Source organism: Alnus glutinosa, chromosome 14, assembly GCF_958979055.1.
Source record: "Alnus glutinosa chromosome 14, dhAlnGlut1.1, whole genome shotgun sequence".
Classification (NCBI taxonomy): Eukaryota; Viridiplantae; Streptophyta; class Magnoliopsida; order Fagales; family Betulaceae; genus Alnus; species Alnus glutinosa.
This window is the reverse complement of record NC_084899.1, coordinates 6203234-6230444: the sequence shown is the minus strand read 5'-3', so window position 1 is coordinate 6230444 and position 27211 is coordinate 6203234. Positions and strand designations below refer to the sequence as shown.

The window sequence follows — 27211 nt, the reverse complement described above, 5'->3', positions numbered from 1 at the left end:
GTTGAAATTCTAGAGATGACCTAAAGGTATTTAGCATATCTAGCTTTAAATCCTAGTTGCATCTTGGTCAAACTAACTCTCAAGGTGAGACTAAATTGTCCAAGAACAGAAGAATTTAAACTAGTCACAAAACAATGGTTCTGGATGCAATTACGTGATCTCACTCAAAAGATTAAGTCACAGCTGATACTAATATTTCAAAGCAATTCAGGAGGTTCACCACGTTAGGGATGTGCAGTGAAGGTTCAAACTCTATGAGGTTCAACACATGTTACAATTCATCATGTCCCACTGATCTATACTACAAGTATACATATTTAATTAACATATCTTATTTTCTTCTCTTTAACTTCTTTAATCATCTTCTCTAGCAATCCACAAACCGAGAATCACCCAACAACACAAGCCCAAAATAAAATTTTGCAATAGGATTGATTCACACCCGTTTGGTTTTTCTTATAGCAACACCCCTCAAAACAAACTCAAAAATTTACAATGGAAATCACACCTATTTGGCCATCAACAAAAAATATTTAATAGAAAATCATCATACCCATTCAGTTGTTCTACCGAAAATCCCAAAAATCCAACAATACTTGAAAGATTCTCAATCTCCATTCGATTTACAGAATTTTTTTTTACACAAAACAAACCCCCAAAAAATTTCAATGCCCATTCACAAAGCTCCCAAAACACAATACCTATTTCGTTCTAACAAAACAACCCAGAAAAATTTTCCTTTCTATACCCAATCTTTTTTTTTTTCTCAGAAACTTTCTACACAAGCAAACCCAGAATTTTCGGCATCTACAAACCAAAGAATTTCCCAAAACAAACCTCAAAGATTTTACAATGCTTATTCGGTTTATCAACGCAATCCCCACAAACGATACCATAAGAGAAAACTATTATAATGTTAGCATGAGTTGTCATAAGAGAATATTATGTGATTGGTTCCATTGTAAATTCCATGATATAAGGATATCAATCTTTCTATCTAAGAAATGCCCACGATAGTAGCCATAGAATTCTTCTATCCTTGTATAGAAAGGATCTTCCTATTGTATATATATTTAGTATACTCTATGTAAAAGACAAGAAAGAAATAAACTAGTATTTTTTCCATGAATTGTGATATGGTATCAAAGCATGGCATGATCCTGTGCCTTACCCTTTCACCCTAACCTAGCCGCCACACATTCTTCACCCAACCAACAATGGCCGATTAGCCTCCACCTACCTCACCCCTACAACCTGACACTCTAGAACCATCCTCTATACTCACCGAAATAACCAACAAGATGAACGAAGTTCTGACCAAAAACTTCAACTCAAACCCAGATCAATGACTCTACTATTGCACCGATCGCCATCAAGTTGGACGACACCAATTATGCCCTTTGGTCCCAAGTTGTCGAGATGTATATCACTGGCAAAGACAAGTTGGGATATATCAACGACGACATTCATCAACCACCACCGACTGATCCATCCTTCTGCAAGTGGTGGTGCATGGACAACGCCGCCATTATCAAGGGATGACTAATTAATTCCATGGACCTAGCCTTGATCGGAAACTTCATCCGATTCCCGACTGCGAAATTGGTATGGGACTTCATTGCTACGACCTTCTTTGATGGCAGTGACACCTCTCAGGTATATGACCTTCGACGACGGGTGACTCGTTTGAAGCAAGCCGGTGGACCCTTGGAAAAATACTTCACAGACCTCCAAGGACTATGGCGGGAGATAGATTTTCGGAGGCCAAATCCTATGGAATGCGTGGTTGACATCCAACACTACAATGTTATGATCCAAGAAGACCGAGGTTATGTCTTCCTGGATGGGCTTGATGATAGGCTTGATAAGATATAGGGTGATATTCTCTATAGATGCATCTGTTCCCAACCATTGAGCAGGCGTACGCTCATGTCCGCAGATAGACTGTTCGACAAGCTGTCATGATCACCGGGGACTCCACCGAAACTCCCAGAGCTGTTCTAGCCTAAAGGAGCTTCAAACCCGGACATCTGCCTCCCACCAAGTCTCTATCTTTGAGCAATGGAAAAGCTGGAACCTCCAAGACCCAAGCACCTTCGGATGGGAACCAATTGAAGTGCTCCCACTGTGGGAACTAGAAACACACTCGGGGAACCTGCTTTAAATGCATGGGTACCCCGAGTGGTGGACCGGCCTCCAGGCACGCAAACGCAGGGACGCTACCGGCTCTGACAGTGGAACAGGCCAAACTGTTGTAGCCATGGCCGAGACCCGACTATCTCTGTCCACTCTTGCCGAGTTTGCCGAACCACCCGAGGAAAAGATCTCCACCGATCTAGGTATATGTAGCCCTACATTACTTAGCCCCTTACATGATGATGATGACAGTAATGCATGGGTAGTGGATGCTGGAGCATCCGATCATATGACATTTGACCCGGCATATTTTTCCCAAAAATCCCAGCCCCGACAGATGTGCATCGCCAATGCCAATGGAGTTTTATCTCCGGTCATAGAGGTCGGCATAGTAAATTTGCCACCTACATTATCTTTAACCCATACAATGCTTGTTCCTTCTTTGTCTCATAAACTACTGTCTGTGAGTCAAGTAACAGCAGCCCTGAATTGTGTTGCTCCGATTTTCTGTTTGCTTCAGGATATTCTTACCAAAGAGATCATTGGGCGTGGTACTATGAGGGGAATTTGTAAATCGGCACTTTCGGGCCTACTTTCAGAACCATGGTCTTATTCATGAAACCTCCTGCCGCAGACCCCTCAACAAAATAGGGTAGCCAAGAGAAAGAACCGTCATATCCTGGAAACTGCTCGGGCTCTTTTGCTTGGCACTCATGTACCTAATAGACATTGGGCTGATGCAGTCTCCACGATTGTCCATCTCCTCAATCGGATGCCTTCCAAGGTCTTGGAGTTTTAGAGTCCACTCCAAACTCTTTCAAAGTATATTCCCTTTCCTACCATGTTAATGCACTCGCCTCGGGTTTTTGGATGTGTTGCTTTTGTCCATCTACATAAGAATCAGCACATGAAACTGGACCCATGTGCAGTTCGTTGCTTGTTCTTGGTGTATGCCTTCAATCAAAAGGGATATCGGTGCTACGACCCGGTCCATCACTGCACCTACATGACTATGGATGTCACTTTTTTAGAGTCCGAGCTATTCTTCCCTTCTCCAATAACCAATTCTTCTCTTTAGGGGGAGACTACTGATGAAGAGTCAATTTGGCTAGGTCTTGACTAGGCATGACCTAATGAAATAGAAATCCAAGTAAATGAAATTCTAGATAGTGAAGAAGAACAAGTACATGCAGGACAAGATTTGTCCTCCAAAGATGAGGCAAGTCGCGGAGAAGTACCTACACCACCGGAAGATGACATGGACACTCCCCACTCCTCATTACCTGACGACCCATCTCCTAAAAATATGCCTGAGGTAAATCCCATTATCCCCTTAAATTCTGATGACATGGATACACATGTTGGCTATATGCTACCTTTCAGGCATAACCATGGCAAGCCACCAAGGAGATATTCCCCAGAGATTGGAGGGCGAAGCTCAAAGTATCCAATTACAAATTATGTGTCCACAGAAAGGCTGTCCAAACCACTTCAGACATTTGTGCATGAACTCTCCTCATGCCAGGTGCCTACTAATATCCATGACGCCTTGACAGACCCCAAATGGACTCAGGCTGTGAAAGAAGAAATCGATGCACTGCTTAAAAATGGAACATGGACTCTTGTTCCCTTACCTAAAGGAAAGAAGATAATAGGGTTCATATGGGTATTCTCTATCAAGCACAAAGCAGATGGCTCAATCGATCGCTACAAGGCAAGGCTAGTAGCTAAAGGCTACACACAGACGTACGAAGTGGACTATCAAGAAACCTTCTCACCAATGGCAAAGCTGAACATAGTAAGAGTTTTGTTATCTCTTACAGCAAACCTTGACTGGCAGTTGCACCAGTTTGATGTAAAGAATGCCTTCCTCCATGGTGACCTCGAGGAGGAAGTATACATGGATGTCCCACCAGGATACATAACAAATGATGACACGACAGTGGTATGCAAATTGCAACAGGCATTGTATGGATTAAAGCAGTCTCCTAGAGCTTGGTTTGGAAGGTTTAGTGTGGCAATGAAGAAATATGGCTACAAACCAAGCAACTCAGAATACGCTATTCTTGAAATATCGATTGGGCAAGGTCACTGCCTTGATAATCTATGTCGACGATATGATTATCACATGCGATGACATGGAAGAAATATCACAACTTCAAAAGCAATTGGCGACCGAATTCGAAATGAAGAACCTCGGAGGACTCAAATATTTTCTGGGTATAGAAGTTGCCAAATCAAAGTAAGGTATATTTCTATCCCAACGAAAATATATCCTAGATTTATTATCAGAAGTGGGATTATTGGAATGTAAGCTGGCTGAGACACCTATTGTTTATGTTAGTATTTTGGCCTCATTCTGTGTTTGGACAAAATTATTTATATGTAAGGATGCTGCAAACAGGGATTCCACTGTTCAAAGTGAAGTCAGAAGAATTTCAAAATTCCCTGTCAGCCGTCCGGACGATGTGTCATCCCGTCCGGACGCCCATCTGTCTACTGTTCCATCCGTCCGGACGACTTGTCATTCCGTCCGGATGTCAGACAGACAAGCATCATCTGTCCGGACGACGTGTTTCTTCTGTCCAGACACCTACATCGTATCGAGAAGCTTCAGTGCCAGCTTGCTCCGTCCGGACGTTTCAGCAGCACGTCCGAACGCCTATCAGTTCTCGAACGGTTCACTGATTCTTTCCAAGTTCAAGAAAGGGAAGATCAATCAACCGTCCGGACAATGTGGTATCCCGTCCGGACGCGTATCTCTGTAAGGCAAGAATCCCAGTTCAAAATGAACCGTCCGGACATCTGACAGTTGTGGTCCGGACGCTGGTGCATCGTATATGGTAACTGACGATTCGACTTCAACCGTCCGGACGTCTCCCCCTTATGGTCCGAACTCACGCGTATCAGATATGGAAATTGCGTGTTGAAGTTTAGCTGTCCGGACACGTGAAGCCTGTTATGGAAATTACTTGCAGTGGATGTGCGTCCGTCCGGACGATCGAGCCATCCCGTCCGAACGATGTTCTTATACAGGAAAGATTTCTCGGCAAAAATTTCAGAAAATCCTGTCGCACAGTTGTCCGTCCGGACGGCCATGGTCCACCATCCGGACGGCTCACAGGCTTATTTTGCCTGACGCCCATTCTGACCCCCAGCCTATAAATAGGGGCCTCTGGGCACTTAGAGTTGCAAGAATTCGGTGTGAATTCCATTAGAGCTCAGAAACGTGATATCTCCTCTGGAGCTGTTTTTCAAGTGTGTTGTGCTGTAAACCGAAGTCTATCTTAGAGGTCGGCTCTAAGGTAAGGAGTTCCATTGAAGACCCCTTTAGGTAGGTGAACCTGGTTGGGAAGCGTTCGTGTTGGGTTACACGTCAGAGATCAAGGTACGACCACTGCATCGGTACATGTGAGTGTTACTATCTTGTGTCTAGCTTTGTCTTCTGAATAGTGGAATTCCTAGGTTTGGCTGCCCCGGAGTGGTTTTTCTCTTAATTGAGTTTCCACTTCGTCAATAAAAATATCTGTGTCATTTACTTTCCGTTGTGCTTTAATTTTTGTTGACCCTTATGCACACACTTTACTTTTAGAAGTCATTTCAATTTTTCAATTTAAAACCACAAGCTCGGGGAATACCCGAACCAGACACCGGCAAACGAGGAGAGGTATCAAAGGTTAGTAGGGAAGCTTATTTATCTCTTGCATACTCGCCCTGACACTGCCTACGCTATGAGCATTGTAAGCCAATTCATGCACTGTCCGAGCAAGGAACACATGGGTGCTGTAACTAGAATCCTCCGATACTTAAAGTCATCTCCGGGAAAAAGGACTTATGTTTTCAAAGAATGATCATCTCAGAGTTCAGGGCTATACTGACGCTGATTGGGCGAGAAATATTTCAGACTAAAAATCTACCTCGGGGTACTTTATGTTTATTGGTGGAAATCTTATGACGTGGAGAAGTAAGATGTAACGCCCCCAAACCGCTAAGGGTTAGGTTCGTCCATTTTCATACACCAAACCGCAAAAATTCGTAAGGTCTGCCAACAACCTAGCTAATATGCTGAATTAAATAACAAAAATAATAAAGATTTTAAAACTCAGAGCTTTAATAAATGCTGAAACGTTTATTTCGAAAAGAACAATTATGTTTGATTCAATAATTGAAAATCTAAAGAAAAATTAAATTTATTGTGCAAGTGCACTTATTAAGGTAACTGAGATGCAATGTCCTAATGCTAGCCTAGATCCCATCCCGGCAGCCTAGGTTTCTCTGCTCATAACTTGAAAACAAAACAAAATAAGGGGTGAGCGAGAAATGCTCAGTAAGGTAACCCTCAACCATAAAACGGTTGAGTTAACTTCATTTTCTTTAAAACAATTATTAAAATACACTTGAAATCTAAATTTCTAGAATACAAATAAAAAAATTCGGCATTTTACTTAACACATAAAATTACTGGTTGATAAATAAATTTCTCATATGTAGGGCTCATGTACACTATTACGCCCTGTGTACTAGGGTTGCGCGGTCTACTGCGACCTCAGGCAGGTAAACTATAGCCACAGGCCCTGCCCCGTCAGCTAATTAATTGAAGTGCACTTAGCATGACATAGGGATGGATCCGCTTTCTCTAAGTCCTTGAGTGGTTGCGCTTCCATCCAAACAACGGTACCGAGCTTAAACTCTGTAAATCTCTGTGAATGTCTCTGGGGCCAAAATAATAGTCTCCTCCACACACGTGCCTCATTTATAAAAATCTTATTCTCACAAATTATTCTTATTCCTTTGATAACTCTTGAGGCAACGTGTGGGAGGGTTTTTACTCTCATTTTCTTATTAATTTCAAAAATCTGTAATTTCCCATCTCGGGAACCAATTACACAATTTTCGAATAATTAGAAAAATCCTTTATAACCAAAACTTCTTTTAAAACAGTGATTTCAAGATTAACATTTATACCGAAAAATTTTCATCTCAAAACTATTTTTAAAACAGTCCTTCATGTATCAATATAATTTGAAATATAGAACAAGAACAATTAATTGCAAATATGTTTTAAAAAAGGATATAAGTAATATGACATAAAACAATTTGAAAAGGGGTAGAGGATCCCTTACTTCTCTGAACGCAGTACGTTGCTGAAATATTTCGACAACTAGCTAATCACCTGGGTACATATTTAAATAAATTAGTACAATATACTAGTCACTAGGCAACACTCTGACCTCCCTATGGTTTGTTTTGCTAGCCTAGTGAGAATGGACTTACTGGGTATATTTACATAAATCATTTTACAATTGTGTAATGTGTTAAAACATATTACAAGAAGGTATTAATATGTGTTATTCTCTGAAATTGTGAAACTTAGTTATTTCAAACCTTTGGATGAAATCGTGAAACCACATATTAAAATCAAGGAGGTAGCACATTGCGTGTAGAAATCAGTTTCAAACTCTGTGTATGTATTTTATCCTAGCCGTGACTTTTGGCTAAAAAAGAAGTTTCAAATAAATAATTATATATATATATATATATATATATATATATATATATATATACCAGAAAGTATGAAAATTCTAGAGAACAAATTTTTGTCCCTATAGTAACATTTTGCTAATGAAAATAATAAGTGATTTCATAAAGAAAATTTATGTGACTGTGTGCTAGTGATATGACCACAGTTTGCAATATATATATATATATATATATATATATATAAAGAAAATAAAACAAGACTTTGGTGATAAAACAGTATTGGCTAAAAAAAAAGACAAGGACTATGAGTATCATCATCACAAAAGACAAGAAATATGTAGTTATACGTGATATCAAAGGTGTCCTCCACTACAAGACTGAAGATGAACAATTTCTCATGCAATACCAACTCTTGACTAACTTCTAGAAATTACACAATAAAAAAAAAAAAAAGAGTAGTTCAAGGCAATAATGATATCTAACAAATAGGGTAGGAGGGAAAAGAAAGCTAAACAGAGAAAAATTATGAATGACCTCTCGGCTGCAGTATCAAGAAAGAAGGAAAGAGAGCAACAAGAAGCAGTGAATGCAAAAAGAACAAGTCCTACCTCTAAACTTGCTACGGCATTACTAAAAAATAAAGAAAACAGAATAAAAGAGAAAAAGAATACAAAACCAGATAGAAAACGGTTGGAGACCATGCTGTGACTAAACCAAAAAGAAAACAAACAAAAGCAATAAAAAGAGTAAGCAATAGGACGTGAAGAGACTTTTAAAACAAAATAAAGAACAACAGGAACCGTCAAGCTTTGAAGATACAGTATCCAAAGAAATAAAAAGAATGTAATGCTTCAGATGACGTCGATACAGCATGTGAAAAAAAATAATAAGAACAAAAGGAGTCGGCCAAGCTTTTCACTAAAAGAAATAGAAATAAAGAAATAGACAAGCTCCCCTTGTTGTAGAACCCTAGGTCATGCGAGAGAGAGAGAGAGAGAGAGAGAGAGAGAGAGAGAGAGAGAGAGAGAGAGAGAGAGAGACAGCTTGAAGAATTATTTGTGATAAGAGGGAAGTGTGACGGCTAAAGGTGTATTTATAAGGTTAGGGTCTTTTCAACTTGGTGGCTACTAGGGTTTTGACAATAATGATTTTACATTTAAGACTAAAAATTGAGTATTAAATATTAATATAAAATATTAATTGTAAAAGCAGCATTTAATATTAATATAAAAATTATTAAATTTAGAAGTAGATATTTATTAAAATATAAAAGTAGGTATTTTATAAAAGTGTGTATTTAATAAAATGTTAAATAAAAACTCAGGTGTTTAATATTTAAAATATCGAATCAGGTTTTTTAATATTTAAAAAATTTAGATTCGTTATCCATTCTCATAGATAGCAATTGACCATTCTACCCTCAAAAGAGGATAAGGGTTATTACATAAGAAGCAGAATGTGGTGGCCTTATCTAGTGCAGAAGCTGAATTTAGAGGGATGGTCAAAGGCTTGTGTGAGCTACTATGGCTTAAAGGTTTGTTAACAGAGATTGGCTTTGCTCCAAGTTGCGAGATGGACCTTTTCTGCGAGAACAAGGCTGCAATTGATATATCACACAACCTTATTCAACATGATCGAACCAAACATGTGGAAATAGACAGACATTTCATAAATCAAAACCTTGAAACCAAAACAATTCGGTTTTCCTTTGTTAAGTCCAAGGATCGATTAATAGATTTACTCACAAAGGCAGTTGACAGTAAGGAATTCCACAACTCACTTGACAAGTTGGGCATTTGAGATTTGTACGCACCAACTTGAGGGGGAGTGTTAGCATGAGTTGTCATAAGAGGATATTATGGGATTGGTTTCATTGTAAATCCCATGATATAAGGATATCAATCCTTCTATCTAAGTAATGCCCACGATAGTAGCCATAGAATCCTTCTATCCTTGTATAGAAAGGATCCTCATGTTGTATATATATTTAGTATACTCTATGTAAAAGACAAGAAAGAAATAGACGAGTATTTTTTCCATGAATTGTGACATATAATACCTATTCAGATTTTCTACCAAAAATCAGAAATTTTCAATCCCCATTTGGTTCCTCTACCAGAAAAGCAACCCAGAAACTCACACCTATTCAGTTTTTCTACAAAGAAAAATCTTCCATAATTTTTCAAGACCCATTCGATGTTTCTACGGAAATCCCCAAAAATCACATTACCCATTCGATTTTTGGCTTCAAACAAACCCAATAACAAAAACAAACATCAAAACCTAAAGCTAGAGAGGAAGAAACTTACCTTGAAGGAACCCACGCGTTACAATCGGTCTCTTTTTCTCCTTCTCTCTCTCTCTCTCTCTCTCACGGCGAATCTCTCCCTCTCTCGGTCTCCTCTTTCTCGGCTAGAACAAGCAAAAAGAAAAAGAAAAAGAAAGAACTGGGGAGAAGAAGGAGGGGCAGGGGAAAAGAAAGAAGAAAGGGGATGCGTTTCAGAGGAGATGATGAGTGCTTGTTTCGCTTCTTTTTTCTTTTATTTTATAGAAGAGGGAAAGGCTGTGGCGCGGCTGCACATGTCTGAGTCTCTAAGGCATGGAAGCAACGTGTTGTAGAAGGGTTGAAATGTGGCAAGATGGTCTACAAAGTGGCGATGAGATTTTCTTTTCTTTCAGACTCATTTTGCTCATCCCTACTTTAAAAGTTTTCTAGAGACTTTTCTATTTCTTAAAGAAGACATCAACGTCGGTATTGTCTATTATTTTAAGGCTACGACATTGTTTAAAGAATCTAATTTGGGAACTTTACAAGTGTCTTTTTAAATCGTGTTCAACCATATTTAATATCATATAAATTTTATGCAAAGATTTTATAAAACATTTAATATTATACAAAATCTTTTAATCTCTTCTAAAAATTTCTTTAGGTCATTTTATAAATGTAACAAAAAAATTCTAAATTTTTCTGAGATGTTATAATCTCAATATGCGAGCAGATGAATATACAGGGAATGATCAGATAAGGGTTAGCAACGGGCAAGGTTTGCAAATTTCTCACATTGGTCTTGCTTCCATTCCTTTAGAAAGTAAAAAATTTTCCTTGAAAAATTCACTTCATGTTCCCCAAATTCAGAAAAAACTTACTCTCTAACAATAAGTTCACTTGTGATAATCATGTTTTTATATAATTTCACCCTATGTGTTTTCGTGTTAAGGATCTCAAATCGTGAAAACTGCTGCTCCAAGGCCCGAGTAGAGGTGATCTCTACCCATGGCTCTCTCTTGTGCCTCGAACTCGCTTGCCTCTTGCTCTTCTTGGTGAACGTGTCTCTCTCAACAAATGGCACTCTTGGTTGGGTCATCCTACTCTTTGTGTTGTTCGTTGTGTCCTTTCCTCTCACTAGCTTCCAATTACGTCTAATAAAGCTGTCTCTGTATGTTATTCATGCCAACAGGGAAAGCTGCAAAAGTTTCATTTTCTTGTCACCTCGTTTGTTTCTAAAAGTCCTTTGGACCTCCACTTTCTTGATGTATGGGGTCCTGACCCTCTCTTTTCCAGCAATAATAAAAGATATTTTCTATGCATTGTTGATGACTTCAGTCGATACTCATGGGTTTTGTTAATAAAATATTGACTTCTAATTTAATCAAGTGTGTGTGTATGTGTTTGTATGCAACAAAATATCTTAAATGCAGAATTTAAATAAGGCAAGATATTTGTTACGAAGTGGAAACTCTGTGAAGAGAAAAACCACTCCGGGTCAGCTAAACCCAGGAAATCCACTATCCAAAAACAAAGCTAGTTACAAGACACTCGTACTCACATAACCCTATGCAGTAGTCATACCTTTAACTCTGACGTGTAACCCAACACGAACGTTTCCCAACCAGATCTTCCACCTGAAGAGGTTTTTGATGGATTCCTTTACCCTAGGGCCGACCCCTAAGATAGACTTCACACGAACAACTGAGCACACATCAGCAACGGCTTGAGAGCTAGCGAATCTTCGATTCTCACTAAACACCCTCTCAAAGCACTATGGAATTCATTGTCGAATTCTGTACAAAACACTAGCCTAGAGCCCTCTATTTATAAGCTTCAAGAGACCTCAAAAACTGCTGAGATTCGGACTCTGGCTGGCTTGCGTCCGGACGGAAGTTAGCCACGTCCGGACGGTTATCTGCGATATCCTTTCAGAAACAACATAATTCTATCGTTATCGGGGTTCATGTCATTAATGGAAACTCTTGCATTTGCGTCCCAAGGGCCGTCACTAGCTGACCGCTCGCACACCTTCCAGCAACTCTCCTCTACCGAAAGATTATCACATGTGTTTTGTTCCTCTTGAGCACTGTTGTTGTAACACACCGGTCCCATATTGGGAAGAGATAAATAACTCACATAGAATGAGTGGTTTATAAAAGATAGATGAGTGTTAAGTCTCACATTGCCTATTTAATAGGTGAAGCAGTACTTTATAAAGAATTTTAGGGAAACTCCAAATTGTCTAGTCCTTTTGGGGTGATAGCGCAGATGTGGCTAGCGCTGATGTGGCTAGCGCTGATGTGGCTAGCGCTTTTTTTCTTGGGTCGTTACAAATGGTATCAGAGCCAACTAGTAACGCCAGGTCATGTGGTACTGGATCACTGCATGACGTGCCCCTGACGAAGACGTTAGGAGTTTAAGGGGGGAGTTTGTAATACCTCGGTCTCATATTGGGAAGAGATAAATAACTCACATAGAGTGAGTGGTTTATAAGAGATAAATGAGTGCTAAGTCCCACATTGCCTAGTTACTAGGTGAAACTGGGCTTTATAAGGAATTCTAAGAAAACTCCAAATTGACTAATCATTTTGGGGTGATAATGTAGATGTGGCTAGCGCTTTTTTCCTTGGGTCGTTACAACTGTTTCTCCCCTTTCCATTCTCAAACCGTATATTGGCCGAAGTAGCTCTCTACCATGTCCTGTATTGGTTTTCCAATTCATCTCCATGGATCCGTCTCCACATTTGAAACAAAATTTAAGTATTTTTTTCATATTGAAAAGCAACCCACACTGCCTAGTTAATGAATTTTATTCTTTAATTGAATTAAACCTTTCATCACATCTGGACAACAGTACAAGTTATCATTTTACAAGTTTTAAGTTATGAAATGTATAAAAATTATGATTTTCATAAATGTATTAATCGTGCAACATATTGTATATAAGATAGGGATAATTGCACCATTAGTTTTTTGGGTTGGCATAAATTAAAAATCACTCCCAACCAGCACCACCCCCTTCAGTATTCTTTTTCTTTTTCTTTTTTTATTAAAAAAACAAATATTTTTGTTTTATCTATTTATATTTTTATTATATTATTTTTTTTTATTATTATAATGGACACTTGTCGGCTTTCTATTGAGTGTGACGTGGCTGACTAACATAATCTGTTAACTTGGCGGATAGAAAACGTGTTCAGGGACTGATTTGTAATTATAGCTTACCACAAGGACCTTCCATGAACTTTTTAAACTACAAGGAGTGATTTGTAATTTAGGTCAACCTCAAAAACCAATGGTGCAATTATCCTATACGATAACCAATCTCCTCATATTAAAGGAAAAGAGAGAGAGAGAGAGAGAATGTGTACAAAATGTGTGTACAAATAACACGTCTCTATTTGTACACATACATGGGTGTGAAACTTATACATGTGAGACCTATCCCACATATATGGGTCCCATATCCATTGTAAGTGTGTACAATGTGTATAACACTACAAAAAATTTGATCATTAGCGGCCAACAAATTTGGCCGCTAATGATGTTATTTTGGCCGCTAAAGAGTGGCCGCTAATAGTCCGACGCTAAAGACTATTAGCGGCCACTTTTTTTGGTCGCCGCTAATAATTGTTTTATAACGGCCACCAAGTTCGCCGCTAAAAGTAATTTTATCCGCCGCTAATAATTGTTAACTGAGTCTAAAATCGCCGCTAATACTAGACTATTAGCGGCGACACGTATGTGGCCGCTAATAGTTAAAATAGTCGGGTATTATTAGCGGCCACATGAGTGGCCGCTAATAGTCTAGTATTAGCGGCCACACATGTGGCCGCTAATAATACCCGACTGATTTAACTATTAATGTGGCCGCTAATACTATTAAAAAATTGAAAAAAAATAAATATATATATACAAAAAAAAAAAAAATAGATCCATTTAACTTCACTGCATTAATTAAATCTCTATATACAATTAATACTACTAAAAATGAAAAAAAATATAAATATAAATACAAATAAAACTAAATACAAATACATCATTAAAATAAATAAATAAATAAATAAATAAATGTTTACCCCCAACGCACCCCCTCTCCTCATCTCTCCTACTAGCTCAAATCCGACAATTTTTTCAGATCCGGCCATTTTTTCAGTGCCCCTCACCAAGCAAACCACTTGCAAGTCATCTGCAAATTCCTGGACATCTGCAAATTCAACCCCAAAGATATGAATTAACAAAATTTGCAAAAAAACAAAAAGAACATAAAAGAAATGGAAACCCACAAAGACAAAGAAGAAGAAAGGGGAGAAGAGTAAGGTACCTTTTCCTTCTTGTTTCTCTTTAAAATTGAAGTAGATTTCAATAATTGCAATAAATAAACCAAAATCTGAAATAAAGACAAGAGAGACAGAGCTGAGATATGTCACAAAATTTGCAAAAAAAAAAAAAACAGAAAAGAAAAGAAATAGAAACCACAAAGACGAAGAAGAAGAAAATGGAGAAGAGTAAGGTACCTTTTTCTTCTTGTTTCTCTTTAAAATTGTAGAATATTTTTATAAATCAAATATCTGAAACAAAGACCAGAGAGAGAGAGAGAGAGGAGAGACGAGAGTTCTGAGAAATGAGAAATGAATCAAATGAAGTTGAGAGAGAGAGAGTAAAGAGAGTACAGGCTATTTAGAAAGAAACAAAAAAAACATAGAAAAAAAAAATACAAAAAAAAAAAATTAACTTTTGGGGGTGAGGCGCGCGCGGGACACGAAAATTTTCGTGTCCCGCGTGCACCCCTGCACCCCCTCCCCCCCCCTTCACCCAAAAGGCTCAATCATGAGCTTTTTGATTTTTTAATTCATTTTTTGAATATATATTGGTTTTTTTTTTTCTTAATTTTCATATATATTTTTTTTGTTTTTTTTTTTAAAGAAAAATTATTTTTCGTTTTTTTAATTTAATAAAAAACAGGTTTTTCTTTTTTATTTTTCGTTTGTTTTCTTTTTTCTAAAAAAAATTGTGTTCATAATTATTATGTATTTTTTTCGGTTTTTTTTTAAAATAAATTATTTTTTGTTTTCTATTTTTTTTTCATTTTTCTTTAATTTTTTTAATTCCTTTTTTTTTAAATAACTTTTTTTTTTTGAAAAATTGGTTTTTTATTTTCAATTTTAAGTAAATTTTGAGTTTAAAAAAAATCGTTCTTTTTCTTCTTCTTTTTTTTTTTTTAAATTTTAATTTTGTTAATTTGTTTTTAAAAAAGTTATTTTTATTTTTATTTTTTTTCAAATTTATAGACATTTTTGTCTTATTAAAAAAAAAATCCATTTTTGCCTTATATAGTATGTTAAACTAACATATTAGATCATCCGATCAATCATGGTAGATCATCCGATCAAGATAGATCAATAGGATCGATAGATCATTCGATAGATCATGGTAGATCATCTAATCAATCATGATAGATCAATAGGATCGATAGATCATCCGATCGATCATGGTAGATCATCCAATCGATCATGATAGATCAATAGGATCGATAAATCATTCGATCGATCATGATAGATCATCCGATCAATCATGGTAGATCATCCCATCGATCATGATAAATCAATACGATCGATAGATCATCCGATCAATCATAGTAGATCATCCAATCGATCATAATACTTCAATAGGATCAATCGGATGAACCATGATTGATCGGATGATCTATCGATCCTATTGATCTATCATGATCTATCGATCCTATTGATTTATCATGATTGATCGGATGATCTATCGATCCTATTGATCTATCATGATCGATTTGATGATCTACCATGATTGATTGGATGATCTATCGATCCAATTGATCTATCATGATCGATCGGATGATCTATCGATCATATTGATCTATCATGATCGATTGGATGATCTACCATGATCCATAAGATAATCTATCGATCCTATTGATATATTATAATCAATTGGATGATCTACCATTATTGATCGGATGATCTATCGATCCTATTGATCTATCATGATCGATCGGATGATCTACCATGATTGATCGGATGATCTATCGATCCTATTGATCTACACGATCGATCGGATGATCTATTGATCTTATTGATCTATCATGATCAGTCGGATGATCTATCGATCATATTTATCTATCATGATCTATCGGATGATCTATCAATCCTATTGATCTATCATGATCGATTAGATGATCTACCATGATTAATTGGACGATCTATCGATCCTATTGATCGACAATGATCAATCGGATAATCTACCAAGATTGATCGGATGACCTATCGATCATATTGATCTATCATGATCGATCGATAGATTATCCGATCGATCGTGCTCGATCGATAGGATGGATAGATCATTCGATCGATCGTGATCGATCGATAGGATGGATAAATCATTCGATCGATCGATAGGATGGATAAATCATTCGATCGATCGTGATCGATCCATAGGATCGATAGATCATCCTATCGATCGTGATCGATCATTAGGATTAATAGATCATTCGATCAATCGTGATTGTATCGATCAATAGTATCGATAGATCATCCCATCGAAAGTGATAGATCAATATGATCGATAGATTATCCGATCGATCGTGATCGATCAATAGGATCATTAGATCATCCGATCGATCGTGATCGATCCATAGGATCGATAAATCATCCGATTGATTGTGATCGATCCATAGGATCGATAGATCATCCGATCGATCGTGATCGAACAATATGATTGATAGATCATTCGATCCATCGTGATAGTATCGATCATATCCGATCGATCGTGATAGATCAATAGGATCGATAGATAATCTGATCGATTGATAGGATTGTTAGACCATTCGATCAATCGTTATAGTATCGATCATATCCGATTGATCGTGATCGATCAATATGATCGTTAGATCATCCGATCGATCGTTATAGTATTGATCCTATCTGATCGATCAATAGGATCGATCCCATCGATCGTGATCGATCCATAGGATCGATAGATCATCAAATCGATCATGATAGATCCATAGGATCGATAGATCATCCAATCGATCATGATAGATCCATATGATTGATTGATCATCCGATCGATTAATAGGATCAATAGATTATCCGATCAATCATGGTAGATTATCCGATCGATCATGATAGATCAATAAGATCGATAGATCATCCGATCAATCATGGTAAATCATCCGCTTGATCTTGATAGATCCATAAGATCGATAGATCATCCAATCGATCGTGATTTATCGATAGGACCGATAGATCATCCGATCGATCCTGATCAATAAATATGACCAATAAATCATCCGATCGATCGTGATCGATTAATATGATCGATAGATTATTCGATCGATCTTGATAGATCAATAGGATCGATAGATCATTTGATCGATCGTGATAGAGGTCGACTGATCAGACTTCACACAATGAAGGTTTGATCGATTAATATGATTGATAAACCATCTGATTGACTATAATGCATTAATTATGAAAACAATTTTTTTTTTTTTTTAAAAAAAATAATAATGAAAAACTAGTTTTCTATTAATTTTTTTTTAAAAAGAAAAACTAGCTTTCTATTAATCTCTTTTTTTTTTAAGAAAAAAAAAAAGGAAAAAGAACGATTTTTTTTTTTTTGTTGATAGAAAAACCAAAAATTAACTTTACTTTTTATTATTTTAAAAAAATTAAAGAAAAAAAAAAAAGAATGAAAAATATATATTTAAAATAAAAACAAACAAAAAAAATGAAAATTTTGAAAACATTAAAAAAAAAAAAAAAAAAAAGGAAAAAAGTTAGCACATATTATTTTGAAAACATAACAAAAATGGTAAATATTATTAGCGGCCACATAAGTGGCCGCTAATAATCAACTATTAGCGGCCACAAATAAAGTGGCCGCTAATAATTGATTATTAGCGGCCAAAAAAGCAGCCGCTAATAGTTCTGGAAAACAATTTTTTTTTTTTTTTTTTTAAAAAAACAAACGAAAAAATAAAAAGAAAAACTTGCTTTCTATTAATCTTTTTTTTTTTCTAAGAAAAAAAAAGGAAAAAGAACGATTTTTTTTTTTTTTGTTGATAGGAAAACCAAAAATTAACTTTACTTTTTATTATTTTAAAAAAATTAAAGAAAAAAAAAATTAAGAATGAAAAATATATATTTAAAATAAAAACAAACAAAAAAAATGAAAATTTTGAAAACATTAAAAAAAAAAAAAAAAAAAGGAAAAAAGTTAGCACATATTATTTTGAAAACATAAAAAAAAGGGTAAATATTATGTGGCCGCTAATAATTGATTATTAGCAGCCAAAAAAGTGGCCGCTAATAGTTCTGGAAAACAAAAAAAAGAAAAACTAGCTTTCTATTAATCTTTTTTTTTTTAAAAAAAAAAAAGGAAAAAGAACTATTTTTTTTTTGTTGATAGAAAAACCAAAAATTAAATTTTCTTTTTATTATTTTAAAAAAATCAATTTTTTTTAAAAACATATTTTTTACAAACAAATTAAAAAAATTAAAGAAAAACAAAAAAAACAAATTAAGAATGAAAAATATATATTTAAAATAAAAACAAAAAAAAATGAAAATTTTGAAAACATAAAAAAAAAAAAAGGCTAAATATTATTAGCGGCCGTATATAAAAATGGCCGCTAATAACTTGGTAGGGAATGGATTATTAGCGGCCAAAAAAGTGGCCGCTAATAATTGATTATTAGCGGCCATATATAAAAGTGGCCGCTAATAACCAATTATTAGCGGCCACTTTTTTGGCCGCTAATAGTTTTATTATTAGCGGCGACTAATTCCCGGAATTTTCCGCACCTCCCCGCCAAGTTATTAGCGGCCATTTTTAGCGGCCATAATTAGGTGGCCGCTAATAGTTTACAAATAACGGCGACTATTAGCGGCCAATTGTTTTTGGCCGCTAATAACATGATCATTAGCGGCCACTATGCGTTGGCCGCTAATAATGTGGCCGCTAATAATGTGGCCGCTACTGATCAAATTTCTTGTAGTAAATTGTGTGTAAATATTAAATAACACAACTCTATGAGACCCATTCCATACAGAGACGGAGGAGGGGGGGGCCGGCAGGGGCCATGGCCCCCCCCCCAATTTCTTGAAAAAAAAATTTTATAAGGATGAAAAAAAAAAAAAAAAAAAAAAACAATTCTAGCCCATTGGCCCCTTCTCAAATGATGTTGGCCCTTACCCAATTAAATTTTTTGCTTAACCAAATAACCCTTAAAAAAAAAAAAAAAAAAAAAAGGCCCTCTTCAATCTACAGATTTGCTATAAATATCAAATGCCGCCGTCAAGCAATTTTCTAGCCAAACAACTGAATCAAGAATTTTTAATATTTAATAAAAAAAAAAAAACTAAAACAAGAATACCTTCTCCACTACTCAGTACTCTCCTCCAAATCCTAAACTCACTGCACGCTAAATCAAACTCCACGGCCAAGCACAGCACCGGGTGGGAGAATAGATCTATTGCCCATCAATGCGTAGAGTCTGGGAAAACAACCGATTTGTGCTTCTTCTGTAACATAGCCAGCGCAATATCACTGTAAGTTCTCAAATCCCTAATTTTTTCTTCAATTTTTCCAGTCATATGGTGAAGAACTTAAGAAAGAAGAAGAAAACTGAAACATGAATTGGGGAGAACTGAAAACGGGAAGAGGAAGAGTTGGAAGACTCACTGTTTGGAAGAATTTGAAAGTCTAGAGAAAAGAGAAGCCAAGAAGGGAAGAACTTAGAAGGGGCTAGAGAAGAAGACAAGAGTCAGACAAATTGAAGAAAAAATTAAATAAGTCTTTAACTAGCCTGGCCAACTCGTAGAATGTAGAAACCAAGAAAAGTCAGAAGGGGCTAGAGAAGAAGACAAGAGTCAGACAAATTGAAGAAAAAATTAAATAAGTCTTTAACTAGCCTGGCCAACTCGTAGAATGTAGAAACCAAGAAAAGTCCAAATAAAAGACAAGAAGTCAAAAACAAAAAGTAAGACAAATTCTTCTTTTCTTTTCTCAGATTTGCACTGTTTAAGAAGAAATTTGTCTTCTTCTCTAGCCTCTTGAGAATGATTATTTGTATTATTGATAAATTATAATAATGTTTAAAGTGGTATTTGAAATTTGAGAAAATTTTAACCCTTTAAAAAAAGTGAGCTTTGTCTTATTGAATCATGATATTTGTGAATGATGACTTAGAAGTTGTGGATCGGAAGAGTAGTCTAAGTAGAGTTAATGGGTTAATTAAAAAAGAAAAATTGGGTAAGGGTGAGAATTATTAAATAGCTTGAATGGTTTGTTCAGTGATTATTGAATGTCTTGTTGACGATTTTTTTTATTATTTTTTTCAGTTTTTACTTTACAATATTATAAAATTTTAATTTTGGAAATTGTTGATTTAATTTGATTTTTATGACACAGTACATTATTTATATCGCAACACAGAAGCGGTGCAAAATCACTCGACGCAAGTCACGCTTTTTGAGGTTAGTTTTCAAAGCTCAATTCTTAATATAAGTGGTATTGTAATTTGGATATTATGGTTATTAAATATTAAGAATATTAGTTATTATAGTTTATAAGTCTAAACAATTAATCGGATAATTTGACATGTGAAAGCTATTATATTCTATTGTTTTTTATGTGAATTTGTTAATTGCTAACTTACAAATATTTTTTCTTATTTTTCTAAAGACTCCAATATAACCATGTAAATTTATTTGTAGATGATGGGAAAGCCAAATACAATACTTGACTTTTTCAAAAGAAAAAATGCACAAAGTTCAAATGCCAATGTTAGTGATGCATCATCACCAACTTCTGATATCATAGTTTCTGAAAACTCTTCTAAAAAATCTCGAAGAGTTGATGTAAATGAATTTGATATTAGTTCATTGGAGTTTGATCCTGGATTGCGTCGTCAGATATGGGAGTATAATGTTAATCAACGGGATGAAATTCGACGAGCTTACATTAAAGCTGGTCCGTACCAAATAATCCTCCCACATTACCCAAAATCTGGAGATAAAAATCATCTTCGTAGCTTTCAACCTTCGTGGTACAATCTATTTCCTTCATGGCTTGAATATTCGCGCGAAAAAGATGCAGCATTTTGTCTACCATGCTTTCTCTTTAATAAGCCATCTGGGCATCCTACGCAACGTGTATTCACTATAGATGGATTCAAGAGTTGGAAGAAAGTTAGAGATGGAAAAAATTGTGCTTTTCTCAATCATATAGAAAAAGATCCTAATTCATTTCACAGAATTGCTGAGAGGTCATACGAAGACTTGAAGAACCAGTCTCAACACATCCAAAATGTGTTTGAAAATTTCACTTCTGAACAAATTGCAAACAATCGATTGCAGTTAAAAGCCTCAATTGATGTTGTTCGAGTGCTTGCATTTCAAGGTGTTGCTTTTAGAGGTCGGGATGAAAGTGTGGATTCAACGAATCGTGGAAATTTTCTTGAAATATTGAATTTAATGGTTTCATATAATGAACAGATTGCTGAAGTAATAGCTAAAGCTCCAAAAAATGCCTCTTATACATCACCAATGATACAGAAAGAAATTTTACATATTTTTTCAACCAAAGTGAAGGAGACAATTCGCAAAGAAATTGGTAATGCAAAGTTTTGCATAATGGTTGATGAAGCTCGTGATGAGTCAATGAAAGAGCAAATGGCTATAGCTTTAAGATTTGTCGACAAAGATGGTTTTGTGCGGGAACGTTTTTTTGGGCTTGTTCATGTCGCTAATACCGCGGCACTAACCCTACAAAAGGGTATATATTTTGTATTGTCTCAACATAAGTTAGCCATTGAAAATATTCGAGGGTAAGGATATGACGGTGCAAGTAACATGCGAGGTGAGTGGAATGGGTTACAAGCTTTGATTTCAAATGATTGTCCATATGCCTACTATATTCATTGTTTTGCACATTGTTTGCAATTGGCATTAGTGGCGGCATCAAAAGAAGTTATTCTTGTTCATCAATTTTTCACTAATTTGAATTCTATTGTCAATATTGTTTGTGCCTCATGCAATCGATTTGAAGAATTGCGGATTTCTCAAACTGCTGAAATTGCTTACCTGATGGAAATTAATGAGATTGAGAGTGGAAGGGGACTTAATCAAATTAGTACTTTACAACGGGCTGGAGATACTCGTTGGAGTTCTCACTTGAGATCAGTTTCTAGCTTGATCAAAATTTTTAGTCCAGCTTGTGAAGTTATTCTTAAAATCATTGATGTGGGAACTACTTCTTCCCAACGAGCAGAAGCAGATTCAGTTTATTAGGTAATGACTTCATTTGAATTTGTCTTCATATTGCATCTCATGAAAGAAACGATGCAAATTACTGATCATTTATGTCAAGAATTACAATCAAAATCTCAAGACATTTTAAGTGCTATAAATCTTGTTTCATCAATTAAAGCATATATCCAACAATGTAGAGATGATAAATGGGATGATTTACTTACCAATGTAAAGTCATTTTGCGAGAAACGCAATATAGATGTCCCAGATATGAATGCCCGTTATGTTGAGAGACGAGGTCGAGCTCGCCATCAACAAGCCGACTTTACAATTGAGCAACATTATCGAGTGGATATTTTTTGTGCCTCTATAGATTCTTAATTGCAAGAATTAAATCGCCGATTTAGTGAGCATGCAGTGGAGTTGCTTATTCTCGGCTCAGCTCTTGATCCTCGAGCCGCACGTGAATCTTTTAGAATTGATGATATTTGTCAGTTGGTAAACAAGTTTTATCCGCAAGATTTTACTGATCTTGAAAAGGAACAGTTGGAAATAGAACTTAACCATTATAAGCATAATGTAGTTCAACATTCGAGTTTCCAAGCACTGTCAAATATTTCTGAATTGTGCCAATGGTTGGTTAGTACCGGAAAATCAGCTATCTACCAACTTGTTTTTCGAGTTATTGTACTTGTGCTTACTCTTCCTGTTTCTACCGCAACTACAGAACGAGCATTTTCAGCTATGAATATTGTCAAAACTAAGCTTCGCAACAAAATTGAAGATGAGTTTCTAACGGATTCTTTAATGGTGTATATCGAAAGAGAAGTTGCTGCTACAATTAGCATAGATTCAATCATAGATGATTTTCGGGATTCAAAAAAACGGCGGGTTCCATTTTAATTGGTGTTTTGGATGAAATTTGATGTATTATGAAACCCTTATTTTCTATAATTACTTTTGTTTAATAATTTTTTTTTTTTGGTTCAAAAATGCCTTGGCCCCTGCTCAAAATACTTTCTGGCTCCGTCCCTGATTCCATATGTAGATGTGATATTTATACACATATTGTACACGTACTCACATTCGATATTGGATAGAATTAACGTGTGTACAAATATCATTTGCCCCATATAGATGGATTTCATACACAATGCAAGTATGTAGAATGTGTTCAAATAACCATATCAATCTGAGATGCATCTTTCTTCTTTTTTCACGTCTAATTTTTTTCTTCTGCACGTTTTTTTCTTCTTCTCTTCATTTAATGAACATGTGAACATGAATTCCAAATCTAACGAAATTTGCTACAACACATCACGGATCTCTTTTTCTTTGAAATATCTCTTGCATTTAAATCTTCATGAATGATCCATGATCCTCTTTAATATGCCGTGATCTTCCTTACAACTTTTAGAGGATCCTATTCCCATACTCTTGAAGAAATAGCTGGCCCTCATTTAAACCTCCTTGACAAAATGCATATAAGTTGTCGATTTTTTACCTTCTTTTTTTTTTTTTTTTTTTTTTTTTTTTTTTTTTTTTTTTTTTACTATTATTGAGCTTAATTTTTAGTAAAGATTTTTGAGATGATATAAAGTAGAAATAAATTATTATATAGAAAAGTTTGTTTTATAGTAAATTTTTTTTTTATTTGAATAGTAATAAGAAATTATTAACATGATATAAAAAGTGAAAAAAGTTGGAATGTTTTGAAGTTGACTTTTTTTTAGAGAAGTGAAAATAAGGGATGGGGTGGGGAGGGTGGTTATCAATTACGGATTATGATCCTCTCAAAATTATTTGTTTGAATTCTTTCAAATTCAGGCAGGTGATTGTGAAAGATGGGACCCACAAAACCAAATAAAAATTATGATGTCCAACCACTTATCCGGTCAGGTGGATCTCGTAAATGGTCTCTCACAATCACCTGCTTGAATTCTCTCAAATTCAGATAAATAATTTGAGAAGATTCTAATTCAATAAACACACCCATAAAAAACATGATTCTCTTGGCTTCGTATATAAGAGGGGGTTTTTTTTTTTTTTTTAATTTTTAATTTTATATATTATTATTATTATTTTATTTATTTTAATACTAATCTTTCAAATATCATCTTTGATCTTTTATACCTTAAAATCATAGCTTCTTGGACACATGTCCAAAATTAAAATTATTTTCATAAACTACTTCCAAATGGAATTAATCTACTTTGCTGAAGTCCTTTTTTTGTAATTATGAACTGAAGATCACAGTTCATAAACTCCTTCCTACCTTGAATGTTGATTCTCTTAAAAATGCAAGTGACAGGTTCTAACAAAACAAGCCAGCGCGCATACAAAGGTGCAATGCAACTGTCATCTTCAATGCAGATGAGAAGCCATTTTTTTCCGGTGACTGCAAATGACAAAGATTTACATGAGTACTTTCGAAAAGTTGCAGATGCTCGATCATCGGCACCCATAACATGTTAGAAATGCAGCCTCTGATGGGAGCAAAAGATTTCTCATTTTATGCGGAGGTGATTTCAAGATACTTAGACGCTGTCTTGAATGGTTATCTGGACGGCACCGTTTGGACGGACAGTTTAACCAACGTTAGAATGGTGACTGTTTATCCATCTTCTCCGAATTACCATTATTTCATGCTCTTAATTCTAGCTCATTTTTCACTTTTCCAATGTTCTAGAGCCTTAAAAACACCTCCTAACATTGTCTTGGGCTCAAAAGTACGTACAATCTTTTACAAAAGATCACAACTTTACATTGACCACCATGCATGCTCTCTTTCAACCAACCCTTCTAAGGCTATAAATTTACATATCAACACGTCAAAGAGCAAAAGACCACCTCTTTGCAGTGTGAAACTCGTTTTACATTCAACTCTCCAACCCTAAAGCTAAAGCTTTTCCTTAGAAAAATCATTGTTTTCTCTTTAAAACGCACGTACGTACACACACAACCCTAATACAGGAAAGACAACACTATTACAAGAAATACAATAAATCATACGAAAATACAAGCTACGGCAATGATTCTCACCTCGTGAGTATTTGATCTCCCAAATCCGACAAAAAACACCTCTCTCTCTCCCTCTCTCTCTCTCTCTTAAGTGCTCTATGTGCCCTAACGGACCAAATAGCTGCTAGGGTTGCCATCAGGGCTCTTAAATAGGCTAGCGACCATGTCTACAAGTCTTGAGTACATATTCAAATCGCAAACTGTTTGACACTAGTCGATCATTAAAAGAGAAGTGATTAATCACTCCAGAATTTTTACTACTTAATGATCGATCACCTAGGGCTGATTGATCGATCGATCAATGAGGCCCAAAAATGGCCCTTAAGTCTATGTTTCCTAATTTTTATGTCAAACATTGTTTCTCATTAATCATTAAGTTCTAGTTAAGGATTTTTTAACCCTAGTTTAGATGAAGGATAGGTATTATATGAAGTTTACTCAAATATCAAGTAATTAACGCGAGCAGTATATATAACTTTAAAAGAATAAATGGTGAAGTAGCACTACATGTGCCTACATTGCACCTTATTTCCTTGTAGCTCCTAGCTCTTTTGTCTTTTGTCTTCTTTTTTCTTTTCTTTTTTTTCTTTTTGAATTGGCTACAGTTAAAAAACATTAATTATAATACTTGAAGTCGTTTAGTTTGAATAAAAATTTTTGTACTCATTCATAAGTAGAGTGCAACACATATTTTCATGTATTCACTCAATGGCATGTCATCGAAAAACACTATTAAATGAAATAATAAATGAATATACATATAACATCTAATCATAAATTTTTATTGTCATATCAGTGAGTGATTAACAACTAAATATTAGGGGTGTACAAAACCCGCAATCCCCGCCCCGCCCCGCAGCACCCGCCCCGCAGAGGACCGAGTTTTCAAGTTTTTTTGCGGGTTAGGGTCTTAATTTGAGAAATTTATGCGGGGCGGGGCGGGTTGCGGGTTTAACCTTTTAAAAACTGCGGGTCCCCGCCCCGCCCCGCACCGTACAAAGGAGAAAAAAATAAAAAAGGGATCCACTAGCTCATTTCATTGTGTGAGAAATACAATTTTTATGGTTCAATTTCATGGGATGTTAAAGTGTACACATTTTTATTGTATTGTTATTTGAAATAATCTTTTCATTACTTCTGAAAAAGACAAGAAAATTGATTAAATAGAATAGTGAAATATTATAACTTTTTATTCTTTACATTTATTCAATTATGCTTTGTTGATGAGAGAGAATAAAAATCATGTTTCTTAGAATTTTATCTTATAATTAATAGGGCTTTTAGTTTAAAAGACTAATTCCATGGAAAATGTTCTTGAATGAAAATATAAATTTAATTTTTTATTTACAAAACCAGTATTTTTTTGAATTTTTATTTTTTTACAAAATAAAATCAAAATTACGTAAATGCCACTCAACATACCCGCCCCGCCCCGCAATACCCGCAATCCCCGCCCCGCGCGAACCCACCCCGCACGGTTAGTCTTTATCAAGTGCGGTTTGCGGGTTGGAAATTTCCAACCCGCAAAGGTGCGGGGCGGGGCCAAAAAAGGCGGAAACCTGCCCCACCCCGCCCCATGCACACCCCTACTAAATATACACCCATAATACTTTTATTTAATTCGATCATGAATCAGTCAATCTGTTGATCGAAATCATGAGTTTTTATTTTTTATTTTTTTGAGGTAGTTGAAATCATGAGTTATTTCAACCAAAGGTGCGTGGCTTTATCCATGACATGCTATTCGTGCATTATACGTATATATTCCACCAATCACTCGGTGTTTACTTCGTCATTCCTTTTTGAATATTGAATTACTCATATCGTGGAGTACTTAGTCTTACTTTTAAGGGAAATCAATCTTTTAATCCTCATTTTTCCTGCATGTAGTACTGTGTACGGAGTTATGAAAAAGACTATCTTTAATATTATAATTAAAGGCACAACGGGTATCTATATATATATAAAAGGCAACAACGGGTCCTTTTATGATAATTGGTAATGACTTGGTCAGATA

At 35.7% G+C, this 27211-nt stretch overlaps 1 long non-coding RNA gene across 1 annotated transcript; it reads right to left on the bottom strand.

The window, feature by feature from the left end:
* Window positions 1-13963: 13963 nt before the first annotated feature.
* LOC133856986 (uncharacterized) lies at window positions 13964-14537 on the bottom strand. Its single transcript, XR_009898273.1, has 3 exons — window positions 14404-14537; window positions 14211-14276; window positions 13964-14093 (listed from the first exon to the last, which is right to left on the bottom strand). It is a non-coding gene; the product is annotated as an uncharacterized LOC133856986 (long non-coding RNA).
* Window positions 14538-27211: the final 12674 nt, after the last annotated feature.